General features: G+C 36.9%; 1 protein-coding gene and 1 long non-coding RNA gene across 10 annotated transcripts in view; one reads left to right on the top strand and one right to left on the bottom strand.

The window, feature by feature from the left end:
* Positions 1-21,517, bottom strand: part of KCNT2 (potassium sodium-activated channel subfamily T member 2) — a 411,093-nt gene that overhangs the window by 212,704 nt on the left and 176,872 nt on the right. The window lies entirely within an intron of this gene.
* On the top strand, positions 6,785-20,848 carry LOC127483417 (uncharacterized). The gene is made up of 3 exons (XR_007909595.2): positions 6,785-6,902; positions 8,725-8,791; positions 20,620-20,848. It is a non-coding gene; the product is annotated as an uncharacterized lncRNA (long non-coding RNA).

Below are 21,517 nucleotides of genomic sequence, written 5' to 3' on the forward strand. Positions count from 1 at the left end.
CCTGTCAGACCAGCGGATGGCTGAAGTTGAAAGAGTAGTCAGAGGTGAGACCAGCAGAAACTGCAGTGGTTATCAACTACAGAAATGTGAGAAGTAACAAACTGCTGTTTTAAGCCTCAATTTTTTGAGGTATCTTGTTACTGAGTAAAAAGATAACGGTATGTGTAGACTCCAACACCTGGATCTAATTTGTTTTTTTTTCTTCGACTTTTGTCTCACATATCTCCCCTTCACTTACTATAGGACTGCTTATGCATAACCCTTGCCCCCTATATGTCTACCTTTGCACAATCTATCACTCTCATCTGAAAGTCCACCTTCCCTAATGCCTGATCCAATTCTAGTTTCTCAAGTTCTAGCACAAATATGACTTCCCTTATGCAACCATCCTTGAACTTCAAGTTAGAGTGCTCCCTCTGAATTCCCAGAGAACATACAAGTTTTTGTCCTAAGTAGCTAAATTTTTACAAATTATATATAGTGTTTTTTGAAAGAATTTATGTATTTATTTGAAAGGTAGAGTAAGATATATATATTGTATATATATAATATATAGATATAGATATAGATATAGATATAGATATAAAGAGAGAGAGAGAGGTCTTCCATCCACTGCTTCACTTCCCAAAAGGCCACAATGGCTGAAGCTAGGATGTTCTGAAGCCAGGAGCCAAGAGTTTCTTCCAGGTCTCCCATGCGGGTGCAGGGGCTCAAGCACCTGGGCCATCTTCCACTGCTTTCCCAGGCCACAGCAGAGAGCTGGATCAGAAGAGGAGCAGCCAAAACAAACCAGTGGCAAGATGCGATGCCGGCACTGCAGGTGGAAGCTTAGCCCACTACGCCACAGTGCTGGCCCCTATGCAGTGTTTAATACTTGTCACTCCTAGTCAACTATTATCTACCCTGATGACAGTAATTATACCACATATATACATATATATATATATATATATATATATATATAATTTCCTACAGCCCTTAGCACCAAGTACTAAGTAGCCACCTAGAAACTGTTCAATAAAACAGAAGAATAACTAGTTAATTCATTCTCAATTAATGTGTACCACACTTTAAAAATATTTCATATATATGTTTCAGGTATTATTTTATTACAGTATTAAGAACTCTCAAAAATATCATGGATTAAAACAATGAACAACTGATCATTTCATATGACATTGTGATTAAGGTGGGAAGCTTCTCTGGTATTTTCAGGCTTACCCACCTGTCATCATCCAGCTCAAGCAATGGCTGGAAAGAAAGGTTCAAAACGGCCTCAGTCCTGTGCTTATTCTCGGGGTTCATGGTTGGCTGGGGTGTCTGGGTTCTTTCTGTGGCTTTTTGTCTCGCAGAAAGGCTCAATATTAATTCTTTGGATCCGTAAAGTATCTTCCATTTATTTGTGTCTTTTTCTTCTTCAATTTCTTCAATCAGTGTTTTGTAGTTTTCAGTGTAGTGATCTTTTACCTCCTTGGTTAAATTTACTCCTAAATATTTTTATGCTGCTACAAATGAGCTTGATTTCTTAATATTTTTTTGATAACTTGCTGTTGGTTTATAGAACCACAGTTGAGCATTGCATTGTATGTTGATTCTGTGATCTACAACATTACTGAGTTTATCAATCCTATCAGTTTTTCTGGTAGGATCTTTCTGATTTTCTAAATATAAGACTACGTCATGAACAGAAGCAGCAGAGACAAAGTCACATCTTCCTTTCCTAAGCATATGCCTTTAGAACATGTTCCTGTCAAATTGCTCTGACTAGGACTTACAGGACTATTGTTAAATATAAATGACAAGAGTGGGCATGTTCTTGATCTTAGAAGAGAAACTTTCAACTTTTCATCATTGAATGTAATGTTAGCTGTTTGTCATGAATGGCCTTTATTCAGCTAGAAGTCTTACTGGAATTAAAGGCTCAAGATGGCCTAATCCTTGTCCTCCAGATGTTAATCTCATAAAAACCTCCTTAACAGAGGCAGGAGATAAGGGTGGAGAGAGAAAGAGATGCTAATCAATGAACATGAAGTTTCAGGTAGACTGGAAGTGTAAGTTTTAGTGATGAATTGGACTTTGGACTGCATGGTGTTACAGTTCATAATAATGTATTAGGTATTTAATAATTGCTAAAATAGGATTTTAACATGCTCACCACAAAAGAGATCTGCTATATTCATAGTACCTATTAACAATACATATTATGCATTTTAAAATATTAAGAGGGAAGTTCTAATATTAAGTATTTCTATCATACACATACACATACAAACACATACACACACACAAAATGGGGATGTGATACATATGTTTAGTACCTTGGTTAGTGTCACAGGTATATGTATATGTCAAACGCATCAAAATGTATAAGTAAAATATGTGTATTTTCTATATTGTTTATACCTCAATCAAGCTCACAATAAGTTAATGTCTCCTTGTCAAAGGAGGCAGATTCAATATTTTGCAAGTTTATAGATTTTCACACAACCTGCCCATCAATATACTTGAAATATTTAGGGAAATCAGGCTCTACTCTCTCCTTAGTAACTATAATTTATGACTCCTGCTTTTTTTTTTCTAGTCAGAAATACTTAAATAATATAGTAAATGAGTAACTTGGAAATATGGAATGCATTTGACTGACTTATTGAACATTGTTTGTATAACTATATTTCATATAAAAATATGTATCTTAATAAGTACAAATCAAAATGTTGAAGTATGACCTGCTTATTTAGTCCCACAACATTCTGAACTTTTTAGATCACTACTATTTTAAGTGTCTGAATGAATTGATTTTTTATATAACAACTGTTTATTCATCAAATGCTTAACTTGCAATCCAATTTATGTCATCATTATTGAATACTACATACTGTATATTATGCTAAGTCAATCAGGTTAGCATATACAACAACTGTATATACCAACTGTCTAGCTTATAATTATAGAGGAAACAATTTACTCTCAGTATTAAAGACAGATGCTCCTCTAAAGGCTGTACAATCTATACTGTTGTGATTTCACATTGACTTTTCCATCTACGTCCCTCATTGCTCCCTTGTGTTTATTTATACATCACTTTCCTTGAAGAGTTAAAATAATTTCCAAGGGAATTTTGCAGACTTGCACTAGCTTATCAAATTCACTCAGAATATTCACAGTATGTCTCATGATCTCACTCATATATGGACTTTAAAGAAGTTGATCTTGGCCAGCGCCACAGCTCGCTAGGCTAATCCTCTGCCTGCGGCGCCTGTACTCCGGATTCTAGTCCCGGTTGGGGTGCTGATTCTGTCCTGGTTGCCCCTCTTCCAGTCCAGCTCTCTGCTATGGCCCGAGAAGGCAGTGGAAGATGGCCCAAGTGCTTGGGCCCTGCACCCGCATGGGAGACCAGGAGGAAGCACCTGGCTCCTGGCTTAGGATCCGCGCAGTGTGCTGGCTGCAGCGGCCATTTGGGGGGTGAACCAATGAAAGGAAGAGCTTTCTTTCTGTCTCTCTCTCTTTCTCACTAACTCTGCCTGACCAAAAAAAAAAAAAAAAAAAAAAAAGTTGATATCACAGAAGTTAAAAGAAAAATGGTAGTTACCAGAATATGGGAAAAGTAGGGTGGAAGGAGGGATAGGGTAAGGTGATTAATGGGTACTATATTATGGCTAGTTAAGAGGAAGAAGTTCTATCGCACAGTAGGGTAACTATGGATAATGATAATGCACTATATATATATCTTAAAAACTAGGATAAAATATTTTAATGCTATCATAAAATATTATGAATCTTTGGGGAGACAGGCACATATACCATGATTTAAATATTACACAGAATATACTTGCATCACAATATTACATGGTACCCCCAATATGTGAATCATTTTTATGAATCAGATAAAGGAAAGAATCTTCAAAACTAGATTTAAAGCATATTTTAGAGATTACTTGTTTCAAGTCTTTGTTTTATAAAAGTGAATTTTACTAACATATAGAAAGTCTTAACAATAAGCCTGAGGCCAAACTACTCTGATTCAAATGACATAGTCACATCATCAGTTTCTGATCCCTACTGCTAAGAATCTATCGACAACATGTGAGATACATTTAGTGTATCTGCCAATGAGATGCATATTATTCTGGTTAAAGGTGACACAAAAACTCACTGTTCTGTGGCATTTTTCAAATAAATTTCATTTTTATGTAGTTCATATAAACTCTCTCTTCAAAAAATCACTCAGCTAATTTTAGGAAGGAATGAATAAAAGTGTTCATCAGGATAGGTAAACACATGGGCATTTTATTCTTACTTTATTACATAATTCTTAAGGCCAAGATAATTTTAGCATTGAAAAAATCCTTGATTTACAATATGTACAAATATTAATGTGTTGTCTTTGTGTATTAGTCATGGTTTCTAGAACCACAAGAATCCTATAACATACAATATAAGGAATAGAAGTATGTGAATGATTATAATGTATTTTAATACAGATTAAAAACTTTCCTTCACAGAGGTCTGGAGCCATTATTAAATGACAACCTCACCACCATAATTGATGAATTTTAATTAATTGTTATTTTTCATCTATACCTAGAAGTAATTTTAGTGATGGGTGCAAATTTTCTAATAAACTAAATGCAAGAACGTGTTCAAATACAGCACATACATACTCAAAATACCCTGTTTTGTCTTGTTAAAAAGAGATTTTTTTAATCAGTTAAGACCAAGTTAAATGTTTTAAGTTATATACTAAATTGAAAATAGAAAAATAATTTAATAGTGCAGCCTTAAGAAATAAATAATTAGGCTGGGTGTTTGGCCTAGTGGTTAAGACACTGGCTAATACACCCAACATGCCAATTCAAAGTGCACGGGTTCAATTCCCCACTCCAGCTCCTGACTCACTAACCCTCAGAGGTAGAAGTGATAGCTTAAGTATATGGATCCCTGCCATGCACATGTGAGACCTGGTTGAGTCCCTGGCTTCCAACTTCAGCCCTGCCCAGCCTTGGTCATTGAGGGCATTTGGCGAATGAATGAGTAATTGGCAGCTCTCTTTCCTTATCTGTCTCTGTCTACCTTTATCTCCATTTGCATGATTCTGTCTCTTGATCTATCTCTCTACCTCTTGAATAAATAAATAAGAAGTAATACTTCAAAATAATAAAAATTTTAAAAATTATCATGGTATGATTATTATTTTATTTTTATATTTATCTGCATGTTCTCATCAAAAACTTTTGTGACTACAGTGTTTTATATATAATACATAGATCTAATATATTTACACAATTTACATATGCCATATATAATACATATGTGTAATATATTTTTATTATTATGTACCCCTGCTTAAACTTTTTAAATTATGTAATTCACAGAGTTTTAAATATGTGTCATATAATGTTCAACTTATGTTTTTGCTTCATTAATATGCATAAATACTACACAGATTAATTTACAGTGATTGATTTTGAAATTGAAATCGAAAATGCATCATTTCCTTTTAATTTCTCTTTCAAAACTATTTATAAATTTTAAATAAATAGATTTATATAAAGTGAGTGTTTTAAATTATAACTTAAGTATTTCAAAATGGAAGAAGCCTATTAATATTTTAATAGTCACATTTATATATATAAATAAATTTATTGATGGTTTGCCAGTTCCAAGAATTATACTGGGTGTTAACCATACATATAGTGAGATCCCAGTGGAAAGAACAGGTCTTCAAAGAAGGAGGTAGCTTTCTCTGAAGGGAAGAGAGAACTTCCACTTTGACTATGACCTTGTCTAAATAAGATAAGAGTCGGAGAACTCAAAAGGCTTCCGTAGCCTTGGAAACTCATGACTGGAGCATAGGGAGATTACTGATGCCATAGACAGGAGTGTCAATTGGTAAAGTCAACAACAGGAGTCACTGTGCACTTACTCCTCATGTAGGATCTCTGTCCTTACTGTGCTGTACATTGAGATTTCATGCTATAAGGAGTACTCTAACAGTATATTTCACTTTGTGTTTCTATGTGGGTGCAAACTGTTGAATTCTTTACTTAATGTATACTAAACTGATCTTCTGTATATATAGAAAATTGAAAATGAATTGTGATATGAATGGAAGGGGAGAGAGAGCGGGAAAGGGGAGGGTTGCGGGTGGGAGGGAAGTCATGGGGGGGTGGGGGAAGCCAATGTACTCCATAAGCTGTACTTTGGAAATCTATATTCATTAAATAAAAGTTAAAAAAAAACATACATATAAATAAAGGAAAGCTCTTTCACCCTAGTCTTCATGAAATAATCTTGATATTCTAATGGGAATGATTATGACCTTCACTTATAGTAGCATTAAGTTAATAATACTTTTTTTACTTTTGTTTAATGATAAACTAGGTAAATTATTTAAGCTTTTTAAACCCCTTGTTCTTCAACTGAAAAGTAAAATCATAACACTGTCTGCTTTATTGGCTGCTATAAGAATTAAAGGAGCTAATGCTCCATGAAATGTCTGGCATATAGTGTGCAAAAATTCAATAATAATTTTGTTATTTATTTCCAGATCAGCAGGAGAGAAACAGAAGCATAAAAATGAATTAAATGCAAGGATCAGACACTTACATATTTACAATAACATTACAAAAGGCTTTGTTTTCTGTTTGACAAAAAATAAATGCTACCATTAAAATAGGATCAGAGATTATAGGGGGAAAGTGTTGATGAGAAAACAAAGTGTCTATTCCTCTTCCCCCTGGATTTGCTAACAGGATTACCTCTGTCAGAAAATCACCCATGTATTAATGAGTAGCTGTGATCTCTTCTAGTCCTTTCTCAATCCTGAAATCCTGACTGCTAAGGGCGTGGAAACATGGGTGATCATGAAAAGCTCCAAATAGAAGAGTTAGGCAACCTGTAAGGTAAACCCATAATATTTACCTGTTTGGAAGAGTCATGCTGAGATTAGGTGACCTTGGAGAGATCCTGACATCATTTACAGAAACTGACAAGTAATTCTTTGTAAAGTACTAAGGGAGGGTAGAGGAGGGAGATTAACCAATATTTCTGGGCGAAAGTGTCAACATAGGGCTGGTGACTTGTTTTAAAGGATTATTTATCCCAGAGATTACTTAATAAATGAGTTTCGTTTGTAATTTTATAAAATGCAGTATATCTGTATGCACTACATGTATGCATTTATATAGTTCACTCACTACAATCTATAAAATGAATAAGCATATCATTCTATTGTAATATTTTAAAACTTAAATGCTAAAATAGTAATGTTAAAAAATCCATAGTATTTTCTGCTTAAATTTTACTTTACACATGTACTTGTACTCACTATTTACACTTATACAGTTATATTCTCTTATTTGATTTATGTATTTCATATTTTATGGAGATAAAATGCACTTATTTTCAAAGTTTTAAGCTTCTTAATAAAGAAGCAGAAAATTTCTGACATGCATGTATTTTTTGGATAATGATTGTCAATACTTATGATAGGGTGCTCAAATTGGACTTTCAATTCTAACCCCCAAAGGAATTTGCCTTACTAAAGTTTAGCTTTATATTAATGTCCACTTGTGTTAATTTATGTCTATTTTCAAAAACACTGACACATCACAGAATCCTTTACTACTATATAGTATATTTTTCTGGCTTTTTTTTCTAAAATTAAAGTAAATGTGCATTTAAATTATGCAGAATAGAGAACAAAATGCCAACTAGTCAAACATCTCCTTATACCCACTTAGAATTTGATCATTACCACTATATACCAGAAAAATATAGAAACGCCCTTAAGAATTTCACAACTTTTAAAATTCCACAGTTAATGTAGATAAGAAATTGCATATACATCTAGAACCATATGAAACAAACAGAGCTCTTGAGAAGTAAAACGCTTGCTTGCTTTTCAACCTATAGTCGTTTTTTTCCAGTATGATCTATGAATATCCAATGATAAAGGTACTAAGTAATAGCACATACACTAAGGAAAATGAGAAAATTTTCAGGTGGAGGGAGTAAGAAATATTCCAGTTTTGGACATGTTGTATTTGTCCTGTAAGATACAACCCTTTTGATTTCATATCTCATTAATATATACCTAGAGTAACTCTTATACATTCCAGGATATGATAGATATGGTCTAATGCTACATCAATTTTAACAGAGTGTTGTGTTCTTTCTTACATTAAATACTTCAGTGGAATCCACACCAGCCACTGTTGGTCCTATAGAATATAGTCTTTTTAATAAAATTATATGAAATAGAATGTGCTACATTTACTACTAGTGATTTACATAAACTAAAAGCATCGCTGAACAGTCTGTACATTTTTCATTGACTCATCAGCCTGTGAGTCATTACTCTTACAAAGTAAGCAAATAGTACAGGATTTTGTTGTTTTTTCATGGTAGGAAAGAATGGAGCTTTTCATCTTGTAGTGTTTTGTTTGGGTTTCTTTGGATATATGGTACTCCAAGCATGGATTCATATCCATTCACAAACATCTATTAAGAAAAATGTATCATGTTTCAGTGTAAAATGTATTTCCTACTGTGATTTGAAAAGGAAGTAGACAAATCAAGAAACAAGATAATGGGATAAGGGAGCTGATTAAATTGATTAAACCAGACCAAGAGACAAAACCGCTACAGTCAAAGGCAATTACATGATATGGTTGATAACCAATTAAAATCATGATCATGTTCTTCTTGAAACTTCTATTCCAGGAGATTCCAATGTGGAACAATTCAACCCTTATTGGAAAAGATATGGATTTTGTCCTGTTACCAACAGGTAAACTAATCTCATTATTCTCATATTTTAAAACTAAGTAACATAATAAGACAGGCACTAAAGGCAATGTCAGATATGATCACTTTATATTCCTGTTACTCAATGAATACTGAGGAGATCCAAGATGGCTGAAAGTGAGACACCAGACTGACTTCAGCCACAATAGGATTCAAAAGAATAAAAGGGAAGGACCATGTTTCCAGGGGACTGCCTGTCAGAAATTTTCAGTGGAAAAGTGACAGAGCAGAACAAAATCTCCATAGAACAGTGAGGAAAGACGGTGGAGGCACTGTTTAGGCCAGCTGCATGGCACACCTGCTGCCAGCTGGGAGCTGCAATCCTCCCACGTCAAGGTAGGAAGAAGGTGCTGTATGCCATGCCAGTAACAGCTTTAGCTGAGGCTGCAACCAGGGGAGTTGAGTGGTATCTGAGTGACTTCTTGGCTTTGGGAAGAGAAACCACATTGCCTCTCTCACCTCTGCAAATTGTGAAAATCAGTTGATTGTAAAAGCCATGCAGGAGATCTCTGTTCCACTACTACCAGAAGCCATCACATTCAGCATTAGGGCAACTTTTGGAGCAGAAAACTTACCACCTGCAGCCTGCAACTGTGGGAGTTCTAGGCATAAACCCCAGAACTGTAATCACTCACTCTATGTGATGCAGAGAGTTCCTCTCAGCTTTTTGGGACTAGCACCAGTAACAGCCCATAAAAAATCTGGACCCAACCTGAGGAAGTTCCTTCCAAACCTCCTTGCACACGGCATGGGAAGCCCTGGGAACAAACCCAGCAACACCCTCGCATGCCTAGTGAAAACTGGGGGCAGTTTCATCTGTGCATTGCAGAACTGGGACAGTTGATGCTGGTATTATAATCTTTAGAGAGATTCCTACTAACTCAAAGTATGTGGAGTGCTTTATCTAAATCACTTTGCTTCAGACAGGTGGCTACCACTATCTACAACACCTGGTTCTGACTCTGGGAGATCCGGGTAATAAACCTGCAGTACCCTGCAACACCAAGACTTTAAAAATCAGTACTAATTTCCAAAAACATGCTGTAATGTACTCAGTGGACCTAGGGAAGGACCAGCCTGCACCCCACTTCTCCGGATACATACCTTCCAGTGTAAATCTCCTGTACACTGTGTAGTCACCCTGTAGGACTGCATCAGGGTTCGGGTCACATCCCTTTTTGTGTTATATGCCTCAGCACCAGTTGCACTCTCCTGGAGAGACCTGAGAAGGTCTCATCCACATCACATAGTCCTACGACCATAGCTATGGATGTCACAAGCCCCAGAATCACTCAGGCTTGTCAACGGGACCAAAGGATGCCCCTGTTTACTCCATCAGCAATAGGAACAAGGAACTGGCAGTCACAATCCCCAGTGTGACTGAAGATACACACTAGGAGGTTCACATTCCCCTCGAAATCGTACTTCCACCTCTAGTAGACTAGACCACGCTGTCACTTAAACACAGCTGACACTGATTAAAGCAAAATAAATCAGTTAGAGGCTTCTAGACTCACCTAGAACCAAAGCTAAGGAACAAGCAAACTCTCTTCTCCAACAAACCCTACTAAATAAAGAGTCAGGGATGATTATACCAGATATACAGATGCCAACATGGGCACACAGGATATATGAAGAAAAGCAGCATGAAACCACCAAAAGAACACAACAGTTCTCTAGAATTGGAACCTGATCTGAAGGAAACCTATTAAGTATCATAAATAGAATTCACAATAATGAGTGTAAAGAAACGCAACGTGATGCAAAAGAATACAGACAGCTTAAAGAAATGAGGAAATCAATGAGTGACAGGAATGAAAAATTTACTAAGGAGTTACAGATCACTAAGAAGAATCAAATAGAAATTATATTTCCAATTATATTTCCAATCAGTGAAATAAAAAGCACAACTGAGAGGTTACAGCAGAATAAATCAAATGGAGGAAAATAATTATGATCTAGAAGATAAGACTTCTGAAATAATCCAATGAGACAAAAATAAAGAGAAAGGAATTTAAAAGAATGAAAAAGTCAATGCAAAATAAGAGATACCATTAAGTGATCGAATTTCATATTATTATTTTTTTAACTTTTATTTAGTAAATATAAATTTCCAAAGTACAGTTTGAGGATTACAATGGCTTTTACCCCCCCTAACTTCCCTCCCACCCGCAACCCTCCCATCTCCCGCTCCCTCTCCCATTCCATTCACATCAAGATTCATTTTCAATTCTCTTTATATACAGAAGTTCAATTTAGTATATATTAAGTAAAGATTTCATCTGTTTGCCCCCACACAGAACACAAAGTGAAAAATACTGTTTGAGCACTAGTCATAGCATTAACTCACATTGAACTACACATTAAGGACAGAGATCGTACATGAGGAGTAAGTGCACAGTGACTCCTGTTGTTGACTTAACAAATTGACACACTTGTTTAAGACGTCAGCAATCAACCCAGGCTCTAGTCATGAGTTGCCAAGGCCATGGAAGCCTCCTGAGCTCGCTGACTTTGATCTTATTTCGACAGGGTCATAGTCAAAGTGGAAGTTCTCTCCTCCCTTCAGAGAAAGCTACCTCCTTCTTTGATGGCCCATTCTTTCCACTGGGATCTCACTCGAAGAGATCTTTCATTTAGTTCTTTTCTTCTTCTTCTTTTTTTTTTTTTTTAAAGACAGAGTGTTTTGGCTTTCCATGCCTAAAATACTCTCATGGGCTCTTCAGCCATATCAGAATGCCTTAAGGGCTGATTCTGAGACCAGAGTGCTGTTTAGGACATCTGCCATTCTATGAGTCTGCTTTGTATCCCACTTCCCATGTTTCATAGTTCTCTCCTTTTTTTATTCTATCAGTTAGTATTAGCAGACACTAGTCTTGTTTATGTGATCCCTTTCACTCTTAGACCTATCATTATGATCTACCGTGACCTGAAATTGATCACTTGGACTAGTGAGATGGCACTGATACATGCCACCTTGATGGAATATATTGGAATCCCCTGGCACATTTCTAACTCAAACTTTTGGGGCAAGTCAGGTTGAGCATGTTCCAAATTATACATCTCCTCCGTCTCTTATTCCCACTCTTATATTTAACAGAGTTCACTTTGCAGTTAACTTTAAACACCTAAGAATAATTGTGTGCTAATTACAGAGTTCAACCAATAGTATTAAGTAGAACAAAAAAAAAAATACTAAAAGGGATAAAGTATTAAATTGTGAATGAAGGTGAAATACGAATTTCATAATATTATTATAAGGAAAAGAGAAGGGAAAAGGCATGGAGAATCTTTTAAATTAAATAATAGTTTGAAATTTCCCAAGTATTTAAAGCTATAGAAATTCAGATATAGAAAGCTGAAAAGGACCTCAAGCACACTCAGCCAAAAAAGATCTTCTCCAAGCTATACTATAGTCAAATTGTCAAAATTTAAGGAAAAGGCAACAATTCTAAATAAAGTAAAAGAAAAGTGTCAAGATACATATACAGGAAAACCAATTAGAATGACAGCAGACTTCTCAGCAGAAGCCCTGTAAGCAAGAAGAGAGTGGAATGACACATTCAAAAACTTAAAAGAAAAATCAACCAAAACATTATATCTAGCAAAGCTATACTTTAGAAGCTTAGGAGAAATAATATATACCCTGGATAAGCAAAAACGGAAAGAACTGACCACCAAACCAGCCCTACAAGAAATTCTGAAGGGTGCATTGGCAGTAAACATTATGAAAACCTGTGACACTATCAAATTCACTAACAGAACAGGTATAATTAGTAACCAATCAACAAAAGGACAGGTCCAGTAATTGTCAGTACTAATACTGAATGTAAATGGATTAAATTCCTCAGCCAAAATATTTAGGTAAGCTGACTGGATAAAATAGCAAGACCCCTCTATATGATATCTTTAAGAAACTCACTTCACAAATAAAGATAGACACATATTGAAAGTGAAGGACTACAGAATGATATGCCAGGAAATGTAAATGAAAAATGACCAGACACAGATATATTCACATCAGATAAAGCAGATTTCAATTAAAAAAAACTGTAAACAGAGACAAAGAAGGACATTATATTTTGATAGGATATAATGATCATAAATATATATATCCAATAAAATATTACTCAGATATATACAGCAAATATTAATAGACCTAAGGGGAGAGATAGACTCCAAGCAATAATAGTGGCTGACTTTAATTCCACACTCTCATCATCGGATAGAAAATCAACAAAGATACATTAGAGTTGTACCACAGAATTGGGCAAATGGACTTAACAGATACCAACAGATAATTTCATCCAAGATCTATAGAATATGATATTGTTCTCATTAGCACATGGAAAATTCTCTAGGCTATACCATATTTTTATTTTTTTTAAATTATATAAGGTGAACAAATTTCATGTATTTCATATACAGAGATTTAGGAGCATAGTGATACTTCCCAGAAAGTCCTCCCTCCTACCCATATTCCCACACTCCCTCCTTGTTCGTTCTTATTCTTTAATTTTTACATTTAAATACTTTCAGTTTATTTTATAATCATATATTATGCCACAAATAAAGTCTCAGTTTTAAAAGACTGAAATCACACCATATATCTTCTCAGACCACAAAGAAACAAAACTAGAAATCAACAAGAACAAGAAAACATTCACAAACACATGGAAATAAAAAACATGCTACTGAATGGCCAATGGAGACATTAGAAAAGAAATCAACAACTTCCTTGAAATAAAGGAAAATGGGGATTGGCACTGTGGCATAGCAGGTAAGGCCACCGCCTGTAGTGCCAGCATCGCATATGGGTGCCTGTTCAACTCCCAGCTGCTCCACTTCTGATCCAGTTCTCTGCTGTGGCCAACGGAAGCAGTAAAGGATGGTCCAAGTCCTTGGACCCTGCACCCACATGGGAGACCCAGAACAAACTCCTGGCTCCTGGCTTTGGATTGGCACAGCTCTAGTTGTTGGGACCAATTGGGGAGTGACTCAGCAGATGGAAGGCCTATCTCTCTCTCTGCCTCTCCTTCTCTCTCTGTGTAACTCTGACTTTCAAATAAATAAATAAATCTTTAAAAAAAAGAAATAAAGGAAAATGAAAATATAACATGTCCCACAACCTGTAGGATATAGCAAAAGCAGTATTAAGAGGGAAATTTATTGCATTAAGTGTTTACATTAAAAAAAGAAATGTCTCGGCCGGTGCCGCGGCTCACTAGGCTAATCCTCCACCTTGCGGCGCCAGCACACCGGGTTCTAGTCCCGGTCAGGGTGCCGGATTCTGTCCTGGTTGCCCCTCTTCCAGGCCAGCTCTCTGCTGTGGCCAGGGAGTACAGTGGAGGATGGCCCGAGTACTTGGGCCCTGCACCCCATGGGAGACCAGGAAAAGCACCTGGCTCCTGCCATCAGATCAGCGGGGCACGCCAGCCGCGGCGGCCATTGGAGGGTGAACCAACGGCAAAGGAAGACCTGTCTCTCTGTCTCTCTCTCTCTCTCTCTCTCTCTCATTGTCCACTCTGCCAGTCCAAAAAAAAAAAAAAAGATATCTCAAATAAATGATTAAATGATGCATCTCTAGAGAAAAAAAAACAACTAAACCTCAAAATCAGGAGGTAAGAAACAGTAAGATCAGAACAGAAATTAAAGAAATTGAAACAAAAAAATTAAAACATTTTTAAAAAGCTGGTTTTTTTGAAATGATAAAACAGACAAAGTTTTGCCCACATTAACAAATTAAAGAAAAAACCTCAAATAAGTAAAATTAGACATGAAAAAGGAGACATTATAACTGACATCAGTGAAATATAAAAAATAAGATACTACTATGTACAAACAAACAAAAACCTAGAAGAAATGGATGAATTCCTGGAAACATAGTTTACAAAGATTAAATCAAGAAGATACAGAAAATCTAAAGTGGCCCATGACAAGAAATGAGATTGAAGGATTGAAGCAATAATTAAGACTTCTACAGGGAACAGCGTTGTGGCGTAGCAGGTAAAGCTGCCCACCTGTGATGCTGGCATTCCAAATGGGCACCAGTTTATGTTCCAACTACTCCAATTCCCATCCATCTCCTGTTAATGGCCTGAGAAAGGCAGCAGAAGATAGCTCAAGTTTTGGACTAGACCCTTGCCAACCACATTAGAGACCCGGATGAGGCTCCAGGCCCAGCCCTGGCCATTGCAGACATCTGGGGAGTGAATTGGGGGATGGAAGAACTGTGTGTGTGTGTGAGTGTGTGTGTATATCTCTTCCTGTCTTTATAACACTGACTTTCAAGTAAACAAAAAATTTTTTAAAAGAAAGTCCTTACTGTGGGGAGCAACCCGGACTGGACTGAGTTACTGGAATTAAGACTTATTCTATGCATCTGCTCTCCCACAATATGGCGCTGGGAGAGGAGAAAACAGCTTCTACGCAGCTGCCTCCAGTTCAACCAATAAACTGTAGGACCTACTCCTGATTGGAGGAGAGCAGCGTGCTCAGCGTGTGGGCAGCCGAGTTGGGATTGGCGGAAGAGGACTATAAGGGAGGAGAGAGACAGCATGCACCAGGAACATCTAAGGGGAACACCTGTGCAGCCCCCGAGAGAGCCGGCCAGCGGTGTGCTGCTCCCCCGCGGAAGTGGGGAATGTGGCAGGGGGAACCACCCTTCCACGGAGGTGGAAGGGACGGTAGCCAACCCGGGAAGAACCAGCAGCAAACCCGGGGAGGGCCGAGCAGACGAAAGAACAGCGCAGGGTCCTGTGTCGTTCCTCCACGAAGATGGGGAGCGACACTTACCAAGGAAAAGTCAATAACCTGACAACTTTACTATTGAATTCTACAAAATATTTAAAGAACAAACTCCAGTACTTTTCAAACAATAGTAAAATATTGAACAGGACAGAACTCTATCAAACTCTTCCTATGAGGCCAGCAACACTCTGATACCAAAACTGAACAGACACACAGGAAAAAAAAACTGCAGACCTATATCCTTGATGAACATAGAAAAATTCTCAACAAAATACTAGCAAACTGATTCCAAAACCAATCACAAAGACCTTACATCACAATCAAGTGGGACTTATACCAGAGATGCAAGAGTGGTTCAGCATCGATAAATAAGGCAGTGTCATAAATCACATCAACAGAACAGAGAACAAAAGCCATATGGTCATCTCGATAGATGCAGAGGAAGATTTGATAAGATTCAATATTCTGAAAGAAAGGAGGAAGGAGCAGGGAGGGTGGGAGAAAGGAAGGGAAGTATGGCTATGTTGTTAGAATTTTATCTATGAGATACATGACATCTGTTCTCTTTATATTAATTTAAAAAATAACAAAAATATTTAATAGCAGGACAACAAAAGGGAAAAAACATTCAACATTCCTTCATGATAAAAACCATCCACAAACTAGGAATAGAAGGAACATACCTCTATATTATAAAGGCTACAAATGGCAAACCAACAACTAATATCATTGTGAGCAGGGAAAAGCTGAAAGCATTTCCCCTAAGGTCTAGAACAAGACAAAGATAATCACTTTTTTTTTTTTTTTTGACAGGCAGAGTTAGACAGTGAGAGAGAGAGAGAGAGACAGAGAGAAAGGTCTTCCTTCCGTTGGCTCACTCCCCAAATGGCCGCTATGGCCGACACACTGCAGCCTGCACGCTGTGCCGTTCTGAAGCCAGGAGCCAGGTGCTTCCTCCTGGTCTCCCATGCAGGTGCATGGCCCAAGCACTTGGGCCATCCTCCACTGCACTCCCAGGCCACAGCAGAGAGCTGGACTGGAAGAGGTGCAACCAGGACAGAATCCGGCACCCCAAATGGGACTAGAACCCGGGGTGCCTGCGCCGCAGGCAGAGGATTAGCCAAGTGAGCCGGGGCACCGGCCAAGAGATTCACTTTCACTACTTCTACTCAATATAGTACATGAAGTATTAGCAAGAACAATAAAGCAGAAAGAAATATAGGACATCAAAATTGGAAATTAGGAAGTCAAAATCTGTTTGTGGAAGACATATTATTGTAAAAGGAAAAAACCTAAACACTCCCATCAAAAAGTTATTTAGGAATCAATTTAACCAAAGCATTTAAAGATCTCTATAATGAAAATTATAAAGCATTGATAAAAGAAACCAGTAAGGACACAAACACACACACACACACAAAAGAACCTGAAAGATATTCCTTGGTCATGGATTGGAAGAATCAACATCATTAAAATGTCTATACTACTTAAAGGATTCTACAGATTCAATGCAACTCCTATCTGACATTCTTTACAGAATTAGAAAAAACAATCCTAAAATTCATATGAAATCACAAAATAATAGCCAGAAATAGCCAAAGTGATCCTGAGTACAAAAGGAAAAAAAAAATCAAGCTGGAGTTACCCCATTATCTGACTACAAAGCTATTGCAATTAAAATAGCATTGTACTGGCATAAAAAGTAAAACACAAAACAATGGAAAAGAACAGAGAGCCCAGAAATTAATCCATGTACATACAGCCAACTGATTTTTGACAAAATCACACAAGCAATACATTGGAGAAAAGATAATCTCTTAAATTAATGGTGCTGGCAAACTGGAGATTATATATATATATATATATATACACATATATGAATGAAATTAGAGCCATACCTCTCACCATATACAAACATCAATTCAAAATGGATCAAGAATCTAAATTTAAGACTGGAGGCTATGAAGTTGCTGTTAGAAAATGTAGAAGAAACACTTTAAGACACTATTGTAGAGTAATGACTTCTTCAGAAGGGAAGGAGGTTGGGGGTGGGAGGAGCCACAGCAATGCAAAAGTTGCTCTTTGTAAATTCACATTTATTAAATAAAAAATAAAAATAAAAAAATAAATAAAAGAAACTCCACAAGATCAAAACAAACAATCCACTTAAGAGATGGGCCAAGGACCTCAATAGACATTTTTCAAAAGAGGAAATCCAAATGGCCAACAGACACATGAAAAAATGTTCAAGATCACTAGCAATCAGGGAAATGCAAATCAAAACCACAATGAGGTTCCACCTCACCCCAGTTAGAATGGCTCACATTCAGAAATCTACCAACAATAGATGCTGGAGAGGATGTGGGCAAAAAGGGACACTAACCCACTGTTGGTGGGAATGCAAACTGGTTAAGCCACTATGGAAGTCAGTTTGGAGATTCCTCAGAAACCTGAATATAACCCTACCATTCAACCCAGCCATCCCACTCCTTGGAATTTACCCAAAGGAAATTAAATTGACAAACAAACAAGCTGTCTGCACATTAATGTTTATTGCAGCTCAATTCACAATAGCTAAGACCTGGAACCAACCCAAATGCCCATCAACCGTAGACTGGATAAAGAAATTATGGGACATGTACTCTATAGAATACTATACAGCAGTCAAAAACAATGAAACCCAGTCATTTGCAACAAGATGGAGGAATTTGGAAAACATCATGCTGAGTGAATTAAGCCAGTCCCAAAGGGACAAATATCATATGTTCTCCCTGATTGGGGACAACTAACTGAGCACCAAAGGGGAAACTTGTTGAAGTGAAATGGACACTGTGAGAAACAGGTTTCTGTGTGGGAGCAAACTGTTGAAATCTTTACTTAATGTATGCTAAACAGATCTTCTGTATATAAAGAGAATCGAAAATGAATCTTGATATGAATGGAAGGGGAGAGGGAGTGGATAAGGGGAGGGTTGCGGGTTGGAGGGACGTTATGGGGGGGAAGCCATTGTAATCAATATTCTGTACTTTGGAAATTTATATTCATTAAATAAAAGTTAAAAAAAAAAACAAAAGATTAATAACCAGAATATACCAGCAACTCAAAAAATTCAACAACAACAACAAAAACAACCAATCCAATTCTGAAATGGCAAAGGATCTCAAAGACAGTTCTCAAAAGAAACACAAATGGTTAACAATTATATGAAAAAAAAATCCTCAACATCACTAACCATCAGGGAAATGCAAATCAAAACCACAAGGAGATGTCATCTTGCCTCTGTCATAATGGCTATTATCTAAAATACAGAAAGTACAAATGCTGGTAAGGTGGTGGAAAAACAGAAATTCTACACTGCTGGTAGGAATTAAATTTGTTCAGTCACTGTGGAAAACAGTATGATAGTTTCTTAAAAATTTAGAAATGGACTTGCCATATAGTTCAGCATTCCCACTACTGGGTATTTACCTAAGACATGAACATGTTGCATCAAAGAGATACCTCCACCATGTTTATAGCAGCACAGTTCACAATAGCCAAATTATGGAATCAACAAGGTACTCATCATGAGATGAATGGATAAAGAAAACATGTTATATTTTTATATACATGCATACATACAATGGATTATTTTCAGCTATAAAGCAAGACATTCCACCATATTCATTAAAATGAATGCAATTGGAGAACATCAGATAGAGTAAAATAAAGCTGAACACAGAAAGATTAACACCTCATATACTCCCATATATGCGAGAACTAAAATTAAAACAGAAAAAAATCAAAAGAGAGAAATGCCTGTGTATATCAGTATTGCTGTAAATATAATTTTGTCAAACCTTGTTTTATATTTGTCAAACCAATGGTCAATAATGCTATGATATTATATTCTAATGATCTATGATTTTAAAATTTACTGTGTATGAATGAAATCTTTTCATTTAATTATTTTTTGAGGCCTTGTCTATATTCCCACTGAACTAGCTTTTTTACCTTATACTTTTGACTATAATGTAAATCAAAAATAAAATATCTCGCCGGTGCCGCCGTAGCTCTGTGGGCTAATCCTCTGCCTGCGGCGCCAGCACACCGGGTTCTAGTCCTGGGTGGGACGCCGGATTCTGTCCCGGTTGCTCCTCTTCCTGTCCAGCTCTCTGCTGTGGCCCAGGAGTGCAGTGGAGGATGGCCCAAGTGCTTGGGCCCAGCACCCGCATGGGAGACCAGGAGAGGCACCTGGCTCTTGGCTTCGGATCAGCGCGGTGTGCCAGCCATAGCGTGCCAGCCGCAGTGGCCATTGGGGGGTGAACCAACGGAAAAGGAAGACCTTTCTCTCTCTCTCTCTCTCTCTCTCTCTCTCACTGTCCACTCTGCCTGTCCAAAAAATAAATAAATAAATAAATAATCTCAAAAACTAAAAAAGAGAGAGACTGAGGGTGGGGGATGGAGTCAGGGAAATATCATTATATTCTGAGAATTGTATCTATCAACTACACTGAATCTGTTCTCTTCTTCTTAATATCACATTAATATGAGAATGGTTGAGAATTGTGTTGTCGTGATTATCATGTGTTTTGCCGTGACCCTGAGAAACGAATGTATTGATAACTTCCTTTAAAAAAAAATAAATCCACTACATCTAGCTCCCTGGAATACTTTTAGGATTTTCCTCTCCTGAAGCTGCAACATTAAGTACTTTTAATATTATTTTTTTCTCTGTTGCAGACTGTATGCATTTAACAAAGTTTTGTATTATCCACTCATCTATTTATTGATAGCAATTACGTATCAACACAACACTTAGTACTAGGGAAAATGATGATATGTAAAAAGCACCCACAGTGCTATGGTATCCTATCACACTGGAATTCAACTTAATCAAGTAGGTCAATCTTAAGTGAAAAAAGTGATGATCAACATAAACAGGAAACGTCAGATTTTATTCTGAAGAAAAAGTGTTCTATTGAGGCCAGTGCCATGCACAGTAGTTTAATCCTCCACCTGTGGTGCCGGCATCCCATATGGGTACCAGTTCTAGTCCCGGCTGCTCCTCTTCCATTCCAGCTCTCTGCTGTGGCCTGGAAAAGCAGCAGAAGATGGCCCAAGTGCGTGGGCCCCTGCATCCGCATTGGAGACCTGGAAGAAGCACCTGGATCTTGGCTTCAGATCGGCACAGCTCTGGCTGTTGGCAGCCACTTGGGGAGAGAACCAACGGAAGGAAGACCTTTGTCTCTTCCTCTCACTGTCTGTAACTCTACTGCTCAAATAAATAAATAAAATCTTTAAAAAAAAAGTGTTCTATGGAGGAGGGACGTTAGTATGATTAAAAAATTAAAAATAAATGACTATATAAAAATAACAAGACTCCTGAGCAGAGAAACAAAATCAAGGATGTGAAATGAAAATGAAGATAGAAGGCTAATGGTGTCAGCAATACAGAACAAATTCAGGATTTTTATATAAATCCAAAGATACACGGAATTTTTTAACAAGCATGCAATATGTAGTGACATAGTCATATTTGTACTTCACCCAAGATGCTGGCTCCCATGAGATGAATGGTTTGGAATAGAGCAAGTAAAATATAGGTAATACATGCTGTTCTTGAGAAAGACATCAAAGATGCAGGATGTTTGAGAGGTAAAATTTATCGTGTTTCTTGACTGTGTATTGTGTAAAAGAGAAGTGTTAAGAATGACTCTAAGATAACTGGGCCCATTAATAGTAAGTATTATTACTGTGATGTGTACAATTTGGAAAATAAATATAATTTTTTGCAACATTTTAGTTGAGGAATTTAAAGGAAATATCACACAGTTAAATATAAAGATTGTAAATAAACAATAGTTACATATCTAAGACAATATATGTTTCAATTATCTGGTTCTTTTGGGGTCATATTTTAATCTCCAATGTAAAATAGAATAGTTGAGGCTTCTCCCTGAATCCACTCAACCCCAGC

The sequence above is a fragment of the Oryctolagus cuniculus genome, chromosome 13, assembly GCF_964237555.1.
Source record: "Oryctolagus cuniculus chromosome 13, mOryCun1.1, whole genome shotgun sequence".
NCBI classification, from domain to species: Eukaryota; Metazoa; Chordata; class Mammalia; order Lagomorpha; family Leporidae; genus Oryctolagus; species Oryctolagus cuniculus.